This window comes from Peromyscus californicus, unplaced genomic scaffold (genome assembly GCF_007827085.1).
Source record: "Peromyscus californicus insignis strain IS unplaced genomic scaffold, ASM782708v3 Scaffold_7__1_contigs__length_154581171, whole genome shotgun sequence".
In the NCBI taxonomy this organism is placed as follows: domain Eukaryota; kingdom Metazoa; phylum Chordata; class Mammalia; order Rodentia; family Cricetidae; genus Peromyscus; species Peromyscus californicus.
In genome coordinates, this window is record NW_026294595.1 from 90,012,552 (window position 1) to 90,034,106 (window position 21,555).

The 21,555-nt window shown below is 43.0% G+C and overlaps 1 protein-coding gene across 7 annotated transcripts in view; it reads left to right on the plus strand.

The window, feature by feature from the left end:
• Cdin1 (CDAN1 interacting nuclease 1) overlaps positions 1–21,555 on the plus strand; it is a 211,334-nt gene that overhangs the window by 166,251 nt on the left and 23,528 nt on the right. The gene's annotated exons all lie outside the window — the stretch shown is intronic.

The window sequence follows — 21,555 nt, forward strand, 5'->3', positions numbered from 1 at the left end:
TTGTGTGATTCATTCCCTCAAGACCTACCCTGATCTAGGGCACTAGCCTCACCCCACAGGTCATCTGTACTCTAACCACGTCTTTGTTTGAATTGTACTGACAAGCGATGACATTCATCTCAGCAGGAACCAACTCAGTCCTGCCTACCATGGCACCGCTATGCCTGGCCCTGAGCTTGGCACAGTGAGGCTCCAGGAAACTCATGTCGAGGGAACACAGGGACAGATCATATGCTGCTTCCTCTAGCTTCATGCTCAGAGAGTGGCCCTTAACAGTCGTTTCCCTAAATGCTAGGAGCACCCTGGTAACGTCTATGTGACTAGGTTCGCTAAATTCTGAAAGGATTAAGTGGAAGGAGGAAAGACACTAGGGTAGGAAAGAAAAGCCTCTGTAACCCCAAAAGTAATACCATTGCAAGAGACAGACTGTACTGTAGGGGTAATGTTTGGATTGCAGTGATGCAGCCTATTCATGACTTCCATATTGGATACACTTCTAGATCTGGGACCTGGGCTCATTTCATTCCAACATAAATGAGGAGCATTCTAAGCTCAGGAAACATCACTACACTCAAACGAAGGGATGAAGTCATTCCAGGCAAAAAAAAGACTACGTGATGCCAACAAATCAGAACACAGAAATGCCGAAGAAATGGGTATATTCAGAGAACCATTCCCTGTCCTGTGTGTCAGACACTCATGTCCCATAGATGGGGTGTAGTGGGAAGGCGTGAAAAGGGAGTGGTGTTCTGGGAAGCAAGGTCCCCAGACTCTTGCACACCTGGGCGAGAAGCTTGGACTTTGCCATCTGTAGATATGTGTGTCACAGGGGTTAATAATAAGCCCGGTATCAGAATCCACTTGGCAGGTAAGCCTTTCAGGCCTCCAGCCAGGGGAAAACCGTCCATCCAGGTTCTGTAATCCCAGCTGCTGTTCTATGGTTGTTTAGGAACCCTGACAAATGGTTATCTGTTCCACTCTTTACCATCTCCTGTCCTTGGTGCCTCCGGCAGTCACCTTCTCTACACCAGAAGCACAGTGTGGCTTGGAGGTCCACGGCATTAAACTGGGAAGGGGCTTCTAGCTTGTCTCTAGAGGTGACCGCTACACAGCACAGGGAAGTGGGGGCATGATCTCTGGGTCCCTGGATCAGGGGCCGGCCTGCAACAAACGTACCAGGCCCCTGATTATACCTTGCCAGCAGGTGTGTGAGCTGAGGATGAGGGAGGCTCAGCTGCGACCAAAGGCACCTAGAGACATGGGATTTCACTTTGTGTCTTCCAGCCAGTTCTTCCCAAGGGTTAACCAGCTGGAAACAGCCCAAATCCAACGGAAGTTCCACTCCTCTGCTTTGTTGTTGTTAGGTCTGTTTTCACACTAGTAACTTGAACTATTTGGAGGCAGTGTTGGCATCCTGGGTTTGTCTTGTGCACATTTAAAGAGAATGCAGAATTTTGATCTTCACAGGCCCCATTTTAAAAGAAATTGAACCAATAATTTAACCTCAATATCCATAAAAGGCTTTCCCGGAAGAGTTGTCAGGAAGAGTTGTCACATTTTGTGTTGTTTTTGTTTTTTGGTTTTTGGGTTTTTTTCTTGTTAAAACAAGAAGGTGCTGGGTGCTGTGAGGTTCTCCTTGGTTCCTCAGAGTCCGATTCTGCTTTGATTTGAGGTTTTGTTGGAGAATCATTCTGAGCTTGGCCCATGCAAGACTTGTCCCTGTGGCTTGCTAAGGTATGCTCTACGAGGACATCTCGCAGTTCAAGCACCGATTTCTAGAAAAAACAGAGGCAAAAAGGAAGTCAATCCACTCCTTATCGAAGTCTGTGGCCCAGATTCTCTCAGCTACTGCTCATGGCTGGGGTTAAACTGTCCATTTGACAACTTGTAAAGCTCTTTATCTGAGACAGCAAGAAAAATCAATGCCAAATTATCTCAAGAATATTATTGATGACCTAAGTGTCATTTTCTGTTTTTATTACTTCTCATTGTATTTGGCTTGTAATTCAAACCACTTTCTAATTAATTTGGTTTGGCTCAGTTGGACTAGAAAAAGCTAATTATCTAATAGGTGGCACATGTCGCAGAGAAACCTACAAGTTCCTTATTTCCCCAAGATCAATCACCCATGAAATAACTTACCAAACTTTTGTTTTTCTAGCAAATTCTCAAGAAATACAATAAAATTAAATTTGTCTAGTCCAAAGAAGTGGGAAGAAACATGAATGAGCAGAAGTGACCCAAAAGCCAGGCTTTATCTGCTCTAATCTCCCTTCTAGTTGTTAAAATATCCTCAGGCCCTCGATCATGTTGCATTTTAATTTCAAAGCCATGTGTTGTGCTAGCAAAGCGCACATGTTCCTGATTTGAACTCTGGCTGGGAAGCAGAACTCTGGGCTGCCCAGGACAGGGTCTCCCGAAGGTCAAAGGCCTCGAGCCTACATCTTGGTTAGCTCTCACCCGGGTGGAAACCAGAAGCCTGGGTCAGGACAGCAGGGCCTGTGACAGGCCCTGATTAGATTAGACCAACCTCCATCAACTACACAGAGAGTGCGCTTAACCTTTCGACTCCAGAGTTTGGATGCATCTTTATTTTTCTAACAAAAAGGTGGATGTTATTCTACCAAGGTCTTGGTCCAAGAGCAGAGAAGTAGAGCATCCAGCCTTGCCATTTCCTCTACTGCTGCGTTTCTGTAGGGACAGTAATATAATGTACATTAAGAAGTATGTTATCTGCTTTCCAATCCATAAGCTTGATATTCACGGAAAACTACTTTTTAATTGTATGTGGGTTTTTTTTCCACTTTTGAATGAGAGTTTAATATTTTCCTTTGACCTCCATCTACAGTTACCTCTTCCTTTTATGTAGTGGTTGATTCACTTGTGGAGAGATAACTACCCTGAGAAATTGGATTTCTTTTTATTCCTCCAAGTGTGTGGCTTAAATAGTCCTCTTAACATTATCTCACTCACTCAGAATATACTCCTTAACTCTTAACAAATTAACCCTAAGCTTCTAACGACATAGAACGCTATAGTTCTAGAAAAGCACATTCTCAAATTCAGTTTTTCCTGTTCTCCTTAGGAGACTGGCCAAGCCTGTGACTTACAGGGCACGCTTCAGCCTTGCCTCACTGGTTAAGCATCTCCCTGGGATGTCCATGTCCCTTTGGTGTCTATGGGATGGACTCAAAGGCAGTGGTGTTGGTGACCCACCAGGCCTTGGAGAAGGAGCAGACTCCTCTCAATGGGATTTAGACTGCCTGTTCTTTTATTTCTTTTTCAGTCTTCTCTGGAAACCTGCCTGGGAAGCCGAGAACAGCCGTGCCCTCTTGAAACAACCAAGTTTCTGTTTTAATTCTCCATCCAAATCCTTATCTTCAGCCGTGAATGGCTGAAACATTTATGTCTTGAATCCTGCACTGGCTCTAGCCTTCAAGATGAAATGATTCCTTATGTTGAAGGATGTTTTTCCTGCCTTTGCTTTGTCTCTGCTGTGCATGTAGTCAGTTAATAAGCCCATTTCACATGACATTTGTAGAATCCTGGCCCAGAATGCGGGTTGAGGAGGAAAGACAGCAAAGGCCCTTCAGGAGAAATAATTCTTTCCCTGAATAAAGGAAAGATAAAATGAGCTCATTTTAATTGTATTAAAAGTAGTTGTCAATCACCCCAACATAGTGATCTCGCTCTCTTTTTTTTCTTCCTCATTTAAATGAAATCAAAATCTTAGAGCATTTTGAAACTTTTCTAAAACATGAGGGAGGCTGCTTTGCCAATTTACTTTCATTTAGGAGTAATTTTTAAATTTTCTGTTACATTTGTAAACTTAGAATTTTAAAAACTACTGCCTGAAGTGATATTTTTATCATTTTTGTCTCAATATTTTGGATGCCACATTTTTCATCTTGACATTATAATATTTTAAAAATTATTCTGAATTTGATATTTACTAGGAAAAAATACCCACCAGCAGAGACCATCATTATCTTGTTGATAAGACATGTTTGAGGTAGTGTTCAGTTTGCTGAATATGTATTTGATAGATTAGTCAGTCCCATTGACTGAGCCCTACATGTGAATAGAAAAAAGACATCCTGATAATTATGGGTAAGGTCAATAACAAGGAAGGGAGATGGCACAGTAGATAGAGTGATTGCCATACAAACATGAGGACCCCCGTTTGAATCCCCAGAAGCCGTGTAAAAAGCAGGATGTGGTAGCACATGCCTGTAATCCCAGCCCTGAGAGGCAGAGAAAAGAGGATGCCTGGAACTCCAAGCCAAGCTAGCCAAATAGTGAGCTCCAGGCCACAGAGAGATCCTGTCACAAACACTAAGGTGGAAGAGTTGTGTGTGATAGTGAACACCTTTAATCCTAGCACTGAGGAGGCAAAGACAGATCTCTGTGAGTTCAGTGCCAGCCTTGTCTCCACAACAAGTTCCAAGCCAGTCAGAGCTACTGTGTGAAACCCTGTCTCCCACCCCCCACCTCCCAAAAGTAGAGGGGATATAACTCAATGGCTCAATGGTCGGATGCCTGCCTGGTGAGGGTCGGTCAGACTTTATCCCTAGTACTGAACTTTTAAATAAAAGGGAGGGAGTAGGGGCAACTGAGAAAGATACTCAGTGTCAACTTCTGGCTTCCACATACACATACACCTGCTTACACACAAGTACACACACGAACAAGGATTAATATCGGGATACTTATATACATTATACATATATAAATATCCTGAGATATATATGTAGATATATATCTGCATATATATTTTAGTAATTTCCTCAGTTCTGTAGCTCACCAACTAGCAATAATCTCATTTCCTCCCTTCAGTCATTCTCTGTCAGACACACCCTTTCAGAGCTGCCCTCCATTGACTGTTAGGTCTGAAAGCAGTGGTCCAGTCGCCATTCTTGCCCTCCCCTGTTTTTCAGAAGCCTATTTTGAATTTCAAGGTTGCCAGCTCTCCAGCCCTCAAGACCCCATGCTCTTAGGTGATATTACATCATAGAAGACATTTAATGTGTAGCTGTTGTATACCAGACTCCCTTGTAGAGAGTATTTCTGTGGCTCAGTGTTTGTTAAGATGGTTGGTAGATTTGATTGATACTAACTGTGCTAGAGAGTTAGCACTGAATTAGAATTCTCTGAAAAGCTTGTGTGGGGCATGGAGAAATGGTTCAGCAATTAATATCACTGGCTATTCTTCTAGAGGACCTGGGTTCAATTCCCAGCATCCTCATGGTGGCTCATAATCATGTGAAACTGCAGTTCGAAGGGATCCAACTCCCTCTTCAGACTCTGCAGGCACCAGGCATGCTTGTGGTTCACTTACATCCGTGCAGGCAAAACACCCCTACCCATAAAATAAACAAAAGCTTTAAGAAAAAAGGCTCTGTGTTTATTTAATTGATTGTAGAATGTTTTCATGCCTTGTGGAGAGAATGCAGTGTTCTGTGTACTCAGGAATATGATTCTGCATACCAAATACCAAGTTACCACGAGCCTGGCTTGAACTGACTCTGAGCCCTCCACCATCCTTCTGTATAAATGTCTAGAGCTGGCGGCTTCCCAGTCAGGCTTTCCTTTGCCTCTCCTCACTGCTGTTAGGAAGCTCTGAGCAGATCGACCTCCAGGGATGTCTCAGGGGGAGACCCCAAGACGTGAGGAAAAAGTGAAGGACCCAACCTAGGAGGCGACTGAGGACAGCGGAGACAGGCCAGGGGATCTGCTCTCTCATGAGGGTGCTAGGAGCCGAAACTCCTTTCCGTTATGGTTGCTCCTGTCTCGCGCTGTGCCAACAACACTTCTTCCTGTGTTCCCTTTAAGATATTGTGATGCCTAGTCATGGATCTCTGCATCCAGATCCCTCAGTAGTTGGATGGGGTTTCTAGCACGACAATTAGGGTGTTTGGCCATCCCATCACCAGAGTAGGTCAGTTCGGGCTGTCTCTCGACCATTGCCAGCAGTCTGTTGTGGGGGTATCTTTGTGGATTTCTGTGGGCCTCTCTAGCACTTTGCTTCTTCCTATTCTCATGTGGTCTTCATTTACCATGGTCTCCTATTCCTTGTTCTCCCTCTCTGTTGTTGATCCAGCTGGGATCTCCCGCTCCCCCAAGCTCTCTTTCCCTCGACCCTCGCCTTTCACTACCCCCACTCATGTCCAGGCTGTTCATGTAGATCTCATTCCATTTCTCTGTCATTGGGCGATCCCCGTGTCTTTCTTGGGGTCCTGTTTTCCAGGTAGCCTCCCTGGTGATGTGAGTAGCAGACGGCCCTGGGTGGATCTCTGGGAGTCCAATTAGCGAGAATGAGGAGGGTTTATATGAGCGAGAATTGTTGAGACCAAGGTTGGATAAAGCACAGGGACAAATAGCCAAATGAATGGAAACACATGAACTATGAACCAATGGCTGAGGGGTCCCCACTGGATCAGGCCCTCTGAATGGGTGAGACAGTTGATTGGCTTGATCTGTATGGGAGGCATCCAGGCAGTGGGACCGGGTCCTGTGCTCATTGCATGAGTTGGCTGTTTGAAACCTGGGGCCTATGCAGGATTGCTTGGCTCAGCCTGGGAGGAGGGGACTGGACCTACCTGGACTGAGTCTACCAGGTTGATCTCAGTCTGTGGGGAAGGCTTTGCCCTGGAGGAGATGGGAATGGGGGGGTGGGGGGCTGGGGGGAAGGTGAGGGGGACAGGAGCGGGGAGAACAAGGGAATCCGTGGCTGATATGTAGAACTGAATTGTATTGCAAAATAAAAAAAAAAAAGAAAAGAAAGACCTTAATATAAAAAAAAAAGATATTGTGATGCAGCTTCCTTCTTCGTTCCTGTTCCCAGCCATTGTTTCATTCCTCCCCTTGTATTTATCCCAGGGAAGTGGGATATGGGACTTGCTTGTGAAGTGCTTCTTAGAATTAATCAATAGCACCTTGGGCTTCTCCGGTTTAATTTGTATGTATTTCTCTTGGAAGCTAGTACACATCTCTCTAGCATGCAATTCCGTCGTTGTTTGGATGTTGGCAGGTTTCTCTGGGTGGGAGTGGAGGAAGTTGTATTTTTAGCTGTCGTGATTCACTTTGTAAATGTGAACTCACTAGCCTGTTCTCCAGTTGATTTACTGCATATGGAATCAACTCACTCTAAGTACACCCTACAATTTCAGTGGTTTACAAAACCAATAAAAATACAAAATGCTGAAATAAATATTTAAGATTCCTTTTCTGCATCGTGCTAAAGATATGATGAGAATCACTTTTAAAAGAAAGTATTTGCACTTGAGGAATTCAGGTGAAAGTCATGAAGCTATAATTAAAAGCAGAGTTATAAGGGCTAAGTAAAGTTGGGGGGAAGGTAATTAAATTTTACTATTTGTCTTATTTTTGTCTTAAATCCACTTGCATGGAGTTAGACGTGATGGAGCATCAAGCACAGCATATGTTGTCACTTTACAATCAATTTCTGTGCTTCAGTTTGGCTTGTCTGCCATGTGGCTGGGGGCCACCACTTGCTGCATCAGGGCCCTTCTCAACACAAGGCTGGGGAGAAACCTGGACCAAATGATTACAGTTCCCCAAATGAGGGGCCTCTTGCTATCTGACTTCTAGATGCATTTCAAGCAGAGATGATTGCCTTACTCTCTTCCACACATGCTACTTCCCTCACAAAAGCCTTTCCATCGTCTGGGGCCTAAAGGCCCAGTTCATTGCTTCTGCGTATTGGCTACGCCTCAGAATTAATGGAGTGGGTACTTCAAGTATAGATTACTAAGCTCTCACAGACCTACTAAATCAAACCGTATCTGAGGCCTACAGAGATGTACTTCATTTGTCTGCTCAGCCCGTTCTTTGATAGGTGCCTGTCATTGGTTTGGTGGAACCATTGATGTGATGGGGAAAGAACCAGAAATTCTGGAGCCTGCTGGACCCGAGTTCAAATAAACACCTGTGCTTATTGAACTTGACAGTTGTAGCTTCTTTGACAAAGATGTTGGAGGAAAGGATTACATGAAGGTTTGGGAAACAGCCAGCTGCTGAATCTGGTCAACTGAAAATGGCCCAGTGGAACAGACAAGTTCCCTGAGTGTGTTAGCCAGCTCCATGTAGGTTGCCATTCTCTGGAGAACAAGCAGGTTTCTCCCTCCCCTCAAGTGAGTTGACTGTGTTTGATCTGGAACCCTCCATCATTACTATGCTTAGAATCATTTCAAATAGAGAGTGGGTCTCAGTTTCCTGCACATTGAAGCACTTTATCCCATTCCCTGGGAACTGACAGGCCGCTCTGGCCAGGGAAGCAGGTCTGCCAACTGCAGATCTTCACATCTCACTCTGCTCCTCCAAATCCAATCCCCAACTCTAATTGCCAGCTCTGTAGCAACCACCTACTGCAGCTTCTCCTTCCTCTCTGCCCCATCTCCAGTCAGTCACACAGATCTTTCCCTCCAAACTTCCCTCCCCTGATTCATTACTTTATCCCAGCCCCCAGCAGGACTTCCTGGGAACCTTCAGGCCCCTCCAGCCAGTGAAGCAGGTAGCCAATTACAGTTCTTCCCCTCCTCCTCTGCTCCTCCAATCCCCCCCCACTTTCATCTCCAGCTCTACAGCAGGAACACCTGCTGCAGCCTCCTGTTCCCCATGCCCCCATCACCAGTGGATTGCACAGATCTTCTTCTCCAAACTTCCTTCTCCCCACTCAATGCGTTATCCAAACCCCCAACCCCAGCAGGCACTCCCTGGAAACTTACAGACCACACTAACCAGCAAAGCAGGTAGGCTAAGTGTAGATCTTCAATTCTCCTCCAAATTCAAGCCTCCAGTCTCATCCCCAGCTCTGTAGCAGACCACCTGCTGCTACCTCTCCTCACTCACTGCCCCCATTCCAAGGGGAGTAAGCAGATCCTGGTGAAACATCCTGCTTTCTCCTTCCCATGGATCCCCTTGCCCATCCCATTCCTAAATGTCTGATTCCCATACCTAAAAACATTTAACCTGCAGCCTGCAGTGGCCACACCTAAGGATCTCAGAAGAATTTCCTACCAGGCAACACAGCCACTACACTCTCCCAAGAAACAGAGAACAACAGAAAGCAAGGAACACCCAGATATTAGCACCTAGAATTACAGTCTTCATCTTTCCAAACCGAGATACCTGGACGCCAGCATAAAAACACAATAAATAACAGCCAGGACAATATGTCGCCACTAGAGCCCAGCAACCCTACCACAGCAGGCCCTGAGTATTGTAACATAGCTGAAGCGCATAACAAAAACCTTAAAATAGCCTTTATGGCCGGGCGGTGGTGGCGCACGCCTTTAATCCCAGCACTCGGGAGGCAGAGGCAGGCGGATCTCTGTGAGTTCGAGGCCAGCCTGGGCTACCAAGTGAGTTCCAGGAGAGACGCAAAGCTACACAGAGAAACCCTGTCTCGAAAAACCAAAAAAAAAAGAAAAAAAAAATAGCCTTTGTGAACATGATAGAAGTCCTTCAAGCTAAATGATGAATCCTTTTTAAAAATTATGAAAATACAAGCGAACAGTGAAAGGAAGGGAATAAAACAGTTCAAGACTTGAAAGTAGAAATAGAATCAATGAAGAAAATCCAAATTGAGGGAAATCTGAAAATAGAAAGTTTAGGAACTTGAACAGGAACCTCAGAGGCAAGTTTCACCAACAGAGTATGAGAGAGGAGAAGGAGACTCTCAGACATTGGAGACACGATAGAAGAATAACTGGATACCTCAGTCGAAGAAAGTGACAAATGTAAAAGAAAAAAAAAAACTATTACAAAACATCCAGGAAATCTGCGACACTATGAAAAGACGAAATCTAAGAATAATAGGAATAGAGGAAGAAGAAAATCCCAGATCAAAGGCACAGAAAATATTTTCAAGACATGCATAGAAGAAAATTTTCCTAACCTAAAAAAGGAGAAACCTATCAATGTACAAGATGCATACAGAATACCAAATAGACTAGACCAGAAAAGAAAGTCTCCTTGGCACATAATAATCAAAACACTAAACGTACAGAACAAAGAGAATATTAAAAGCTGCAAGAAGAAAAGACCAAATAACATCTAAAGACAGATCTTTTAGAATAACTTCTAACTTCTCAGTGGAGACTCTAAAAACCAGAAGAGCCTGGACAGATGTTCTACAGACCCAAAGGTACCACAGATGCCAGCCATCCCAGTCTACTATATCTTGCAAAATTCTCAATCACCATAAATGGAGAAAATAAGACATCCCATTGTCAAATTTAGCTCGTAGGTGGTGGCGTACACCTTTAATCCCAGCACTCAGGAGGCAGAGGCAGGTGATTTCTGTGAGTTCAAGGCCAGCCTGGTCTACAAAGAGAGTTCCAGGACAGCTCTGGCTGTTACACAGAGAAACCTTGTCTCAGATAGATAGATAGATAGATAGATAGATAGATAGATAGATAGAGTGAGCCAAATTTAAGTAGTATCTACAAATCTAACCCTACAGAAGGTGCTAGAAGGAAAACTCTAACCTAATGAAACACAAGTAATAAGTAATCCCAGACCAGCAAATCAAAAGAGGGGAAACATACATACACGCCACAACAACAAACTAACAGGAATCAACATACACTGCTCATTGACATCTCTCATTATCAGTGTTCTCAACGCCCCAGTAAAAAGCCACAGACTAACAGAATGAATGAGAAAACAGGATCCATCCTTGTGCTGCATCCAAGAAGCACACCTTAACATCAAGGATAGACATCACCTCAGGGTAAAAGGATGGAAAAAGATATGGCAAGTAAATGAACCTAAGAAACAAGGTGGTATGGCCATTTTAATATCTGATAAAACAGACTTGAAACCAAAACTAATCAGAAAAGATAGGGAAGGACACTACATATACATCAAAAGAAAAATCTTCCAAAAGAATATTACAATTTTTAACATCTGTTTACCACACACAAGGGCTCCCAACTTTGTAAAAGAACCACTACCACAGCTTAAATCACATAGTGAGCCTCACACACTGATAGAGGGAGACCTCAGTACCCCACCCTCACCAATATACAAAAAGTAAACAAATGCTAGAGCTGAAGAACTCTCGTTATAAACTAAATAGACCTACCAGATATTTACAGAACATTTCAACCAAACACAACATAATAAACCTTCTTCTCAGCACCCATGGAACTTGCTCCAAAATTGACTATATACTTGGACACAGAGCAAATTTCAGCAGATACAAAAATTGATATTATATATAAAAATATAATATCCTACATGATTACCATAGACTAAAGCTGGATATCAACAACAACAGAAAGCTTACAAACTCATGGAATCTAAACAAGTCTCTACTGAATGAAAAATGAGTTAAGAAAGAAATTAAAGACTTTCTCAAATTAACTGAAAAAAATACACAACATACTCAAACTTACAGGACACACGAAGACTGTTCTAATAGGCAAGTTTTACCAATAAGTGCCAACATAAAAAGAAAAAAAAAGTGGCGAGATCTCATACTAACAGCACATCTGAAACTCTACAACAAAGAGAAGAAAAGAAATGACACCCAAAAGGAATAGACAGCAAGGAATAATCAAACTCCAGGCTGAAATCAATAAAATATAAACAAAGCAAACAAAAACAGAATACAAAACATCGATGAAACAGAGTTGGTTCTTTGAGAAAATCAGTAAGATTGACAAGCCCTTATCCAAATTAAAAGGCGGAGAAAGCAGTTCCAAAGTAACAAAATCAGAAATGAAAAGGGGCACGTAACAACAGACACTGAGGAAATCCAGAGAATCATAAGGCCATCCTTTAAAAACCTGTACTCCACCAAACTGGAAAAGCTAAAAGAAATGGAGGATCAAGTGAGGATGGGGTGGCGGAGGGGGACAAGGAAAGGAATACGGGAAGAGACAGCTAAAATTAAGGACCATTTGAGGGGTAGAATGGAAATCTAATATAGTTGAATCTTCCTAAAATATATACATATATAAAGGCAATCTAAATGAGTTGCCATATAATGGAGGAAACAGAGCCCCAACTGGCCATCTCTCTTGTCACCAAATGAAGCTTCAAGTCCCGGGATTGGGTTACATGATTGAGTTGTTGGGGCCAAAGGGAATTCCTAACCAACTCAGGCTGTTACCGAAACTCTAGGTTACTCTCTACAAACGGAGAGCAAGGTTCCATTGTTGGAGATAACACCTGCACAAGTCATTGATCATGGAGAAGTCAAGCTGGTGTCTATGGAGAGCCTTCATTCCTGTGTGCTAGCATCTTTGCCACAGGAAGGTACTCTGCACACTACCAAAGGAGATACGTAAACACCAACCCAGCCACAGACCCTTTGATCTACAATGGTATCCTGCCTGTAAGATATGCTAGTGCAGGGTGGTACAAAGCTTGTGGGAGCAGCCACCCAGTATCTGATTTGACTCATTCTAGGAGATGGAAACCATACCTGACACTGCTTGGGTGACCAAGAACCAGAGACTAGGTAGCCCAGGGACCTAGTGTAAAAGCAAATATTGCTTTTCTAAACAAACAAACAAGAAAATGGCAATAAAATGACTCCTAGTGACATTCAGCTATACTCATAGATTAGTACCTTGCTCAGCCACCAACAGAGAAGCTTCCTCTTGGCAGCAGATGGGAACAAATACAGAGTCCCTCAGTCAAGTATTATGCAGAGAATGAGAGACCTTAGAATACTCAGCCCTAAATGGGATGTCTCCATCACATTCCTCCACGTGGGGCTCAGGGAACCCTGTGGAAAAGGAGACAGAAAGCATGTAAGAGCCAGTGGAGATGGAGAACACCAAGAAAACAAGACCCTCTAAATCAACATGAGCAAAGCTCATATGAACTCACAGAGAACAGAGCAGCCTGCTCTGGGTCTACACCAGGTCCTCTGTGTATATTTTATGACTTCTAGTTGAGTGTTTCTATGGGATTCCTGAAGTGTGCAGACGAGAGGGTCTGTTTCTTGTGCCTTTTCTTGGTCTCTTTGCCTCTATTTGTTTGTGCAATTCCAGTGTGTTAGCTTTTGTTTTATCTTATTATAATATGTCTGTTATTGTCCCTTAGAAGCCTGTTTGTTTTTTAATGAAAGACAGAAGGAGAGTGGATTTGGATGGGAGGGAGGTGGGGCAGAATTGCGAGGAGGAGAGGGAAACTGTTATTGAGATACATTATGTGAGGGAAAATTTTTTCAATAAAAGGGGAGAGGGAGCCTGTGTGCCGTGGTGGGGGGAGACGGGAGCCCTATGTGCCATGCTGGGGCCTATGATTTTAGGTCTGCGAGTAGATTTTTTAGCATTCTCACACACCAAGTAAACACTCTTGTGAGCTGTATCCCTGTCCCGGTATCAGAGCCTTTCAATGAGAGTTTCCTTCTGCTTCACTTGTGAAAAACAATGAGGAGTCTCTGAATTAGAAGGGACCTACAAACCCACCTTCCTCAGCCCAGCGCTCCAGTTCCGTCTCAGTCTCTTATTCATGGCAGTAGATGCTAGACTTAGCCATTCGCAATGGCTCCTGTTCCATCTCGGTCTCTGCTCAGAAACCTACTAGACAAATTAAGGCATTTAGACACAAACCTACACTCTTGCCTTCCCTCTAAATCTTTTGAGAGGAATTTTCTCTACCACCAAAGGCTTCTTTGATGATCAGAAGTGAATGTCATTGCAGACTTAGATAAATTAAAGAAGTCATGATTAAGCTTATTAACTAAAACAAAACATAAAATGTATTTGTTGCTTATTAAGTACTTATATGAAACAAGTTCTGGACCAGTGTATTTTATATTCATTAATTCCATGTGTCTCTCTTATTAAGCCTTATAGCTATGCTATAGAGTAGACGTTATTATTTTTATTTTAATCATAAGAGAGCTGACACCCCTGCAAGGTCAGAGAGCCAGTAAGTGGCTGAGCTGGGCATCTAATCCAAGCCTGACTCCAAGGGCATTGTTCAGCAATTAATGACATTAGACCATGATTTAGGCTAAGGCTCCTAAAATTTTGAATTAAATATTAATTAAAGCCATGAACTTTCTCCTGTATAACTGCACATATGTAAAACTTTTCATGTTTCAGAAGGCCCAGAGACTCTCCAGCACAGGCTTCCAAGGATATTCTCCCCAATGAGTATACATACTTTAGATGTAGCCCGATAATAGATATTAAACAATAACTGCAGGTAAATATTCACCACATGTTTCTGGAGTGTTCATTTAGCACTGTGGATTGAAATAGAAAGGAATAATCTAATCTGATAAAGTTGACACATGTCCCATTGGATTTAACCACGTGTAGCAATGGGGAATTCAAGCTATTCCTTTTGAATGGATAGAGACACTAGTTTTTTGGACTCCCTTTTATTTGGAAATTATACAGTAGTACTCATATTTAGTTGTAAAGATAAGAACAACAATAAAAGTTTTAAATACAAGGCTTTGAGATCATCTAAGGTTGCAACCTTCATACCCACAGCTGAAGAAGAGGGCCAAGAAAGTCCCTGCAACCCAGCCAAGGTCACACAAGCAATAATGTCAGGGGCAAGCCTGGAGACTTCGTGAAGTCCTTCTGTGCTTTTCCTACCCCACTGGACTTCACTAGGTCCCAGCTTGCATATCCAAACCACCAACTGTGCATCTTGATTTCCTTCCTTCCCAGATGCCTTTTATTTATGCTCATTGGAAAATCAAACAATAATGAGAGATCTAACACAGATATTTGTGTCGACTGTAAAGGTTCAGAGAGAAACTATAGAACCTCTACCTTCGAGAACAGCCCAGGGCCCAGAGCTGTGGTGCCACAGTGCAATAGGGAGCGAGGCAGCTTGTTGGACAGGGCTGTGGTTTTCATGAATGCAGTGTCAAAAGTGGAGTAAACTCACAGATTTGACATTCATCTCCCAGCACGCATCACACTCCCCACTGTGTGTAAGGTCCCATGCTTGGCATCTAGGACCCCATCCCTTACAAAGTTCTCAGTTACTGGAGAAATTGGCAACGAATCCAGGCTATGGCCTCACCACAGGTTGGGGCCCTCTTCCTCAGAACAATGATTTCTTATGTCTATGGAGGTTTCCCCCACAGAGGAAAATATTTTAAGTTTGTATTAGCCAGAACAGTGTTGGCCAGAATGTAGTTTTCCCTTCAAATGGGATTCCTCTCCCAGTAGTGGTCATGGATTGTAACCAGGCTAATTAAGAAATAGGAGCCTGTTTTCTTTCATGTGCCCAGTAAGTACTAGCCCTGGCTTGTCAAGGGTATATCCAGTTATCTGAAGAGATGGGGAAAGGGGGGGGGGGGGTCTAAAAATAAAGGTGAGTGTTACTTGCCATAATTTATAAGCAAAATTCTGATAAAACCCTAAACACCACTGTACCATGCCAGTGGTGTGGCCAAAGCCAACCCCAAGATGATGCCAGAGCTCCAGGAAGCTTGGGGCCCTTGCGTTAGTTTAGTGAGAACATGCAGCAGAGGTGTTTACAGTTTGCCAGACAACGGGTATAACTGCATTATAATACCTGTAGCTCATTCCTCGTAAATCATGGTTCTCTAGATTAACCAATAACTCACAATTCTGCTGTCACTGTAAAATGATTTTCTGTGCTGAGCTGTACAGTGCTAATGACATTTCTGGATCTTGAGTGTTTTAGGACATTTTAGGCTGCCTAGAACTTTTTTAAGAGAAAGAGAGAAGGGGCAGGTACTGATAGCAACTAACACATTCAGGGTTTTTTTTTTTTCCCCCCTGTGGTGATGTTGGCATGCACTAAAACACAAATTGCATGGTTGAAAGCAGCCAAAACTCTTGATGGCTTTAGTGAATGAAATAAATTATTATATAGGTATTTCACTCAGGTGACATTTCATCATCAAATAACAATAAATACAATTGCCATTTCCCATAAGACTGTTCTCTTGAGCCAAGGGCTTGAGAAAGAAAATAAAACATGCCTTGTTCCACACACGGCATTGTGCTAAACATTTATTTATTACGCTAGAGAAAAGAAGAGGCCTACCAGCCAGGCTGGTGACCAGAAAGCATGTCCTTGTGTCAGATCATCCCAGGATACCTCTACTCCTCCCTCCTTTCCTAAGGATGGTGGGCAGGTTGAGATGGATTTTTGGAATCCAAGTGTCTTCTGTGCCGTTCAGTGGGATCCACTGCGGGATCTCCTCTGGTACTCAGGCCATTACAGCACTCGTGACCTGTGAGCAGCTGCGAACAGTTTTTCTTTTTAAGACTGTATGGAGCTGTGGTTAAATTCTAATTTTCTAAAATAGGTCTAAGTATGGGGAGAGCCAAAATTAGGTGCACTTTTCTTAGTAGAAATCAGACTACAAATTGTACACTGTGCTTGTAAAGATGATTAAGGCAGTCCAGCCGCACTCCAGCAGTTGGGCAGATTAATTGGAGCATGCAGATTTGTGTAAAAACATATGCTGGGATTGGGGAAGACTCTTTCTTTTTAATGCTATTTAAAAGGTTTTTTTTTTTTTTTTACAAGTTCCTGTGTGTAATTTTCACATTTCTAATTCTCTCCTAAAAGTCTAAGATAAATTCGAATAGGCGAGGGGACTAATACGGAAGGACTTTGTCACAATGAGAACGTGCGTTTCTCCCAGTCAGTGACAGCCTTTTTCATTGACTGAGCCCCAAAGTGTTCATTATTTTGAAATGATTGCGTGATGAAAGTAGCGGCACTTGTGTAAACAGAGCACAGACCCGGCAGCAGGAGCGGCTGCTTCAGAGCCACAGTGCACGTGAGCGCGTAGTGAACACTTGGGAAATATAAGTTGGAATTTGTAAATGGATTCAAAATAACTCTCATGCGGTTATAGGAAAGATTGGTGATAAACTATGCAAAGTGCCTCCAAGAGGATTGAGGGCTTCCTGGGTGGTAGAGAGGCGGAGGTGGAGCCAGGGCCTCCCAGTGAAGAGGGCCAGTGGTGGCCACATGGGTGGCGGTTAGTGATGACAACCGGACACTCAAGTCAGCTGTTTCCTTTTAAAAAAAAAAAAAAAAAAAAAAAAAAGTCGCCGGGCGGTGGTGGCGCACGCCTTTAATCCCAGCACTCGGGAGGCAGAGCCAGGCGGATCTCTGTGAGTTCGAGGCCAGCCTGGGCTACCAAGTGAGTTCCAGGAAAAGGCGCAAAGCTACACAGAGAAACCCTGTCTCGAAAAACCAAAAAAAAAAAAAAGACATTGGAATCCAGCAAAAGGCTTTCGCTTGAAACAGTTGTAAAATCCTCTACTCTAGAGCTAGAATGCAGTTTGCGCAGAACGAATATAAAAAACTTAATGAGTCTTTGTGTCCTTGTTTACTTAAGAATGTGTCCGCTCGGAATTTTCCTGTTGTCCTTATTACGCTTGCTTTACGTCAAGGAAGAACAATTGATCTCATTAGGAGGATAAACTCTCCGCTCCTTCTCAGAGATGTCTTTGTGGGGATGTAGGCAGATCTTATCTTAAATAATGCACATGTGTTGACTTATCTCACCTCTCCTTTCAGCTCTGCTTGGTAAACAAATCCCCCCTTTTCTTAGTTTCTCTGTGTGCTTGGCAACGGTCCTCCTCTTTGCTAATTTTTCCTTCAGTGCCATAAACATAACTGTTTTATCTGGGGAATCTTGCTGCGCTAGGCAAGAGTTCAGTTCCCTGTGGGCACCACTTTTAAGAAAATTCCCCCGCTGATTTCATGGTTCTTTGTGTGTGTGTGTGTCTGTCTGTCTGTCTGTCTGTGTCTCTGTGTGACTCTCTCTACCCAAGCAAAACCACCAGGTGCTGTTAACTCAAGCCATACCTCAATGGGGCCACAAGGAAAGGGCTATCTTTCTGAATGAGCTATGGGGCCACAAGGAAAGGGCTATCTTTCTGAATGAGCTATGGGCTGATCTCAGGTGCCAGGCGAGCTGCCTCTGTGAAGGTTTAGTTTGCTGTACAGTTTAAATTCTGTGGTTCTTATTTCTGTGTATTTCTGACAATAGCGTGAATGATTAACACTTATTATTAGAGGAAGTTCTAAGCTGTAAAGTCAGCTGGAGAAAATACCCACAGGTCAGTCACAAACACTTGGGTTCCCCCGTAATAAGATTATATGGCAGTGGGTTAGAAGAGGCCCTGAGCAGTACTGACAACAAATTCAAAAATCTATTTGCTGCTCTTCTGGTTTTGTTCTATTTTGCTTGACTTGGCTTGATTTTGTTGTGATTGTTCATTCGTTTGTTTGTTTGTTTGTTTGTTTGTTTGTTTGAGACTGCGTCTCCCTGTGTAGCCCAAGATGGCCTGAAACTTTCAATTCCGCCGCCACAGCCACCGAAGTACTGGGCTTACACAAGCATGCGGCACCACACCCAGCCGAACCTTCCGGTTAACTCAAAGGCAAAGTTAGGCAATCCACACACTTGGATCCACCAAGCTTCAGTTTTTCTCCTGAAGCCCAGACATATGTTTCATTCAGGATGACTGACATTTCAGGGAGCATGTGACTTAGTAACCAAGGGAGCTGGAGAGTCATGTGTGAAAGCCCAGGTGAGGCCAGGTGCACAGGACTCTACAAATACAGTCCACAGATACTACATTCACATACTCATCTCCAGCAAAGAAGAGCTACTGGTCGCAGCCAGAGCTGGCGATTGGTCTTGGGACTTTTCTCCACATCACAACTTGAAAACTAGATCTCTAGTGACCTGTGGAAATACTGTTCCTGTTACCTTGTGCAGATAACTAATTGGAAGCTAAGGAACCCTCAGGAGCTCGAATACTTTCTTGTAGAATGAACTGGTAGTGAAGCTATAATTCTTGAACGCAAGATTTATTGTAAGTGAGAAAGCACTGGCCCAAAGTTTAATTTACCTCACTATTTCTTATGACTTGTTAGTTTGACACCACTACAGCAAGAAGATGGCTGAAGCCACACGGCTCAATGGTAGCCAGATATTTTCAGAGCCGTGGTCAGTATTTTAAGAATCCTCCCTCACTCAATTAAGATCAATAAGTAAAAGCAAATGCAAGGATATAGAGCCCATTTGATTGAAAATAAATCTCATTAATTCTGACTTTCCATACATTTCCATAGTTAAACATTGTCAGTGTTCATGAGAAAAAAAATTAGAATGAGACAAATGGGAATATTACAAAAAGCATTCATATCCTTAATGTGAAGTTGGTTGTTAATGAGAGTTCAAGGCAACAAAGCTGAAAATCCGTATTTTAAGATAACTTTTTATTCCGTTACATACACCCCATTTCTTAGTCCTATGAATATGGAACACCGTTGCCATAGTAAATAACTGCTGCAAATCCGGTTACATTCCTGATGTCTTCCTAACTCTGTTTATTAAGAATGTAATTTGTCTTTCTATTTAAATAATTATTTCTGAAATCACCGTAGGTCTCTAAACCTTAAAAACTGTAATTTTTCTTTATTCATCGTCCACTGTGCTTGTCATGTGTGTCCCTACCCCAGCAGCCACCTCTCACAGTGGCAGGTCCTTGATTTGTGTCGTCGTCATCATCTACCCTTCTGCTTATGTCTGTGGACACAGCTTCCATCAGGTCGGCTGTTGGATAAGATGTGAGACCTGATCCTCAGCACAGAAGACAACATCCTGTTCCAGCCTGCTCTGTTGTCTCCGGAGTCTGGCTTCTCTGTAACCAGATATCCTCAGAGCCTTTGTCTCTACTTCCCTGGGTATCAGCAGCCCTCCCCACCCCATCCTTGGGCTGCAGTATCTCTAGTTGACAGACCCCATAGAGATGTCTTGATCCTTGTCGTCCACTGTGGCACTGTTAATGGTACTCGTGACTCCCGAGACCTCTCCCTTTCCTGCTTCCACCCACCAGTGACTCTCTGAGTCATCCTCATGATTCTCCTTCTTTCCTCTGCTGCTGACATCCTGGGCTGTAGCTGGGATTTTGTACTCTTAACCTACATTTGCATTTGCATTAACGAAGATACTATACTTTGAAAAATGATCCAAAGACACAAGGAACCCTTTTCTGCCATTCCAGTGCAAGAATCCTTTCCTTCCATAGTCTACCATTTAAGAATCTGGGGCCGGGAGTGGTGGTGCACACCTTTAATCCTAGCACTGGGGAAGCAGAGGCAGGTGGATTTCTGTGAGTTCAAGGCCAGCCTGGTCTACAGAGTGAGATCCAGGACAGCCAAGACTGCTACACAAAGAAACCCTGTCTCAAAAAAAAGGATCTGGGGTGTCTGCTCTGTAATTTAGACAATTAACCACTTTTGTCATTGAATACTGCATACCTGATTATATCCAGCACAGTCTAAAGACTGTAGTGGATATACTGAACACCCCCAAGTCAGCTTCCTTAACTAGTGTTAGTTAAGTTGAGATGTTCTTAGAGTACACATAGCTGTACATTTATTAATTTGGAAACATAGTCTGCTCTGCCAACTTAAGGATTCGTTCCCATTGCTTCAAAAATGTTGTGGGTCCTTTTGTTTTACTTTCCTTCCCAACATATAGGAATCATAACAAAAACAACAAGCAGTAGGTACGTTATAATATTGATGGTCCTGATAAGGAACTTAAGAAAATATGTGGATGCACACTTTTTTAAACTATGGAACTTAGAGTTGTAAAATTGGACTGACTACTATGTCTTCCCTTCCCCATGATTAAGGAGATGACTATAATGGTCATCATAAATTGGAATAAAATATAAATCATATATAATTTAAAAAAGAAAACTTAAAAACTATTAAGTAGTCTGTCCTGACAGATAAAAATTACTACAGCCTTAGATGTTCAAATGCCTAACCAAAAACCAACTTACAGAGCTTGAAGGTGTGTCTGTGGCCGATCCGCAGGGAAGAGGAGGTGATGGTATCTTGGTGGGAAATACCTTGATCAGTTTCCAAACATATTTATGCTCGAATTTATTTTAGTATGGCTTAGCAGATGTCAGATTTGCTGCATTTAAGCAACCTGAGTAAGAATAATAAATTTTCAGATCTCGTTATAGAAACTGAGATGCAAACTGCAAAGCTTTTGTTTTTGTTATGACTCAACTGGAAGACTTACCAATGAAACAGGGTCTGAGGGGCGGTGGAGTCACCCCACTTCCCAGGGTTCCCTGGGTCCCTGGGTAAGCCATCAACGTTGGTGTCCACCCTCCACTATTTCCCGTCAGTCTGTGGGACTCAGCCTCTCTAGTTCCGTCATCCTCCCAAACAACATGTCAGTGTGTCCTAATGACTTCTGTAAAGCACTTTGTAAATGCTGTTTTCTCATATCTGGAAGAAAAGAAATTGTATTTGCAGTCTAGTTAGTGATTTAACCTGAGTAAGGTAGGAGTCTTCTTTTCTGGTGTTCTCCAGAACACAGAGAAAGAAGTGGCTACAGTGTCACCCCCATTGACTGCCCCAGTACCTCTGTTCCTCCAGCATGACTTTCATTTGCTTTGTATATGTATGTCACATACAGTTTTCCAGAGAAAGGGACACATACACACACACACACACACACACACACACACACACACGGCGAATTGAAAGTGCAAAACCATTTTCTTAAAC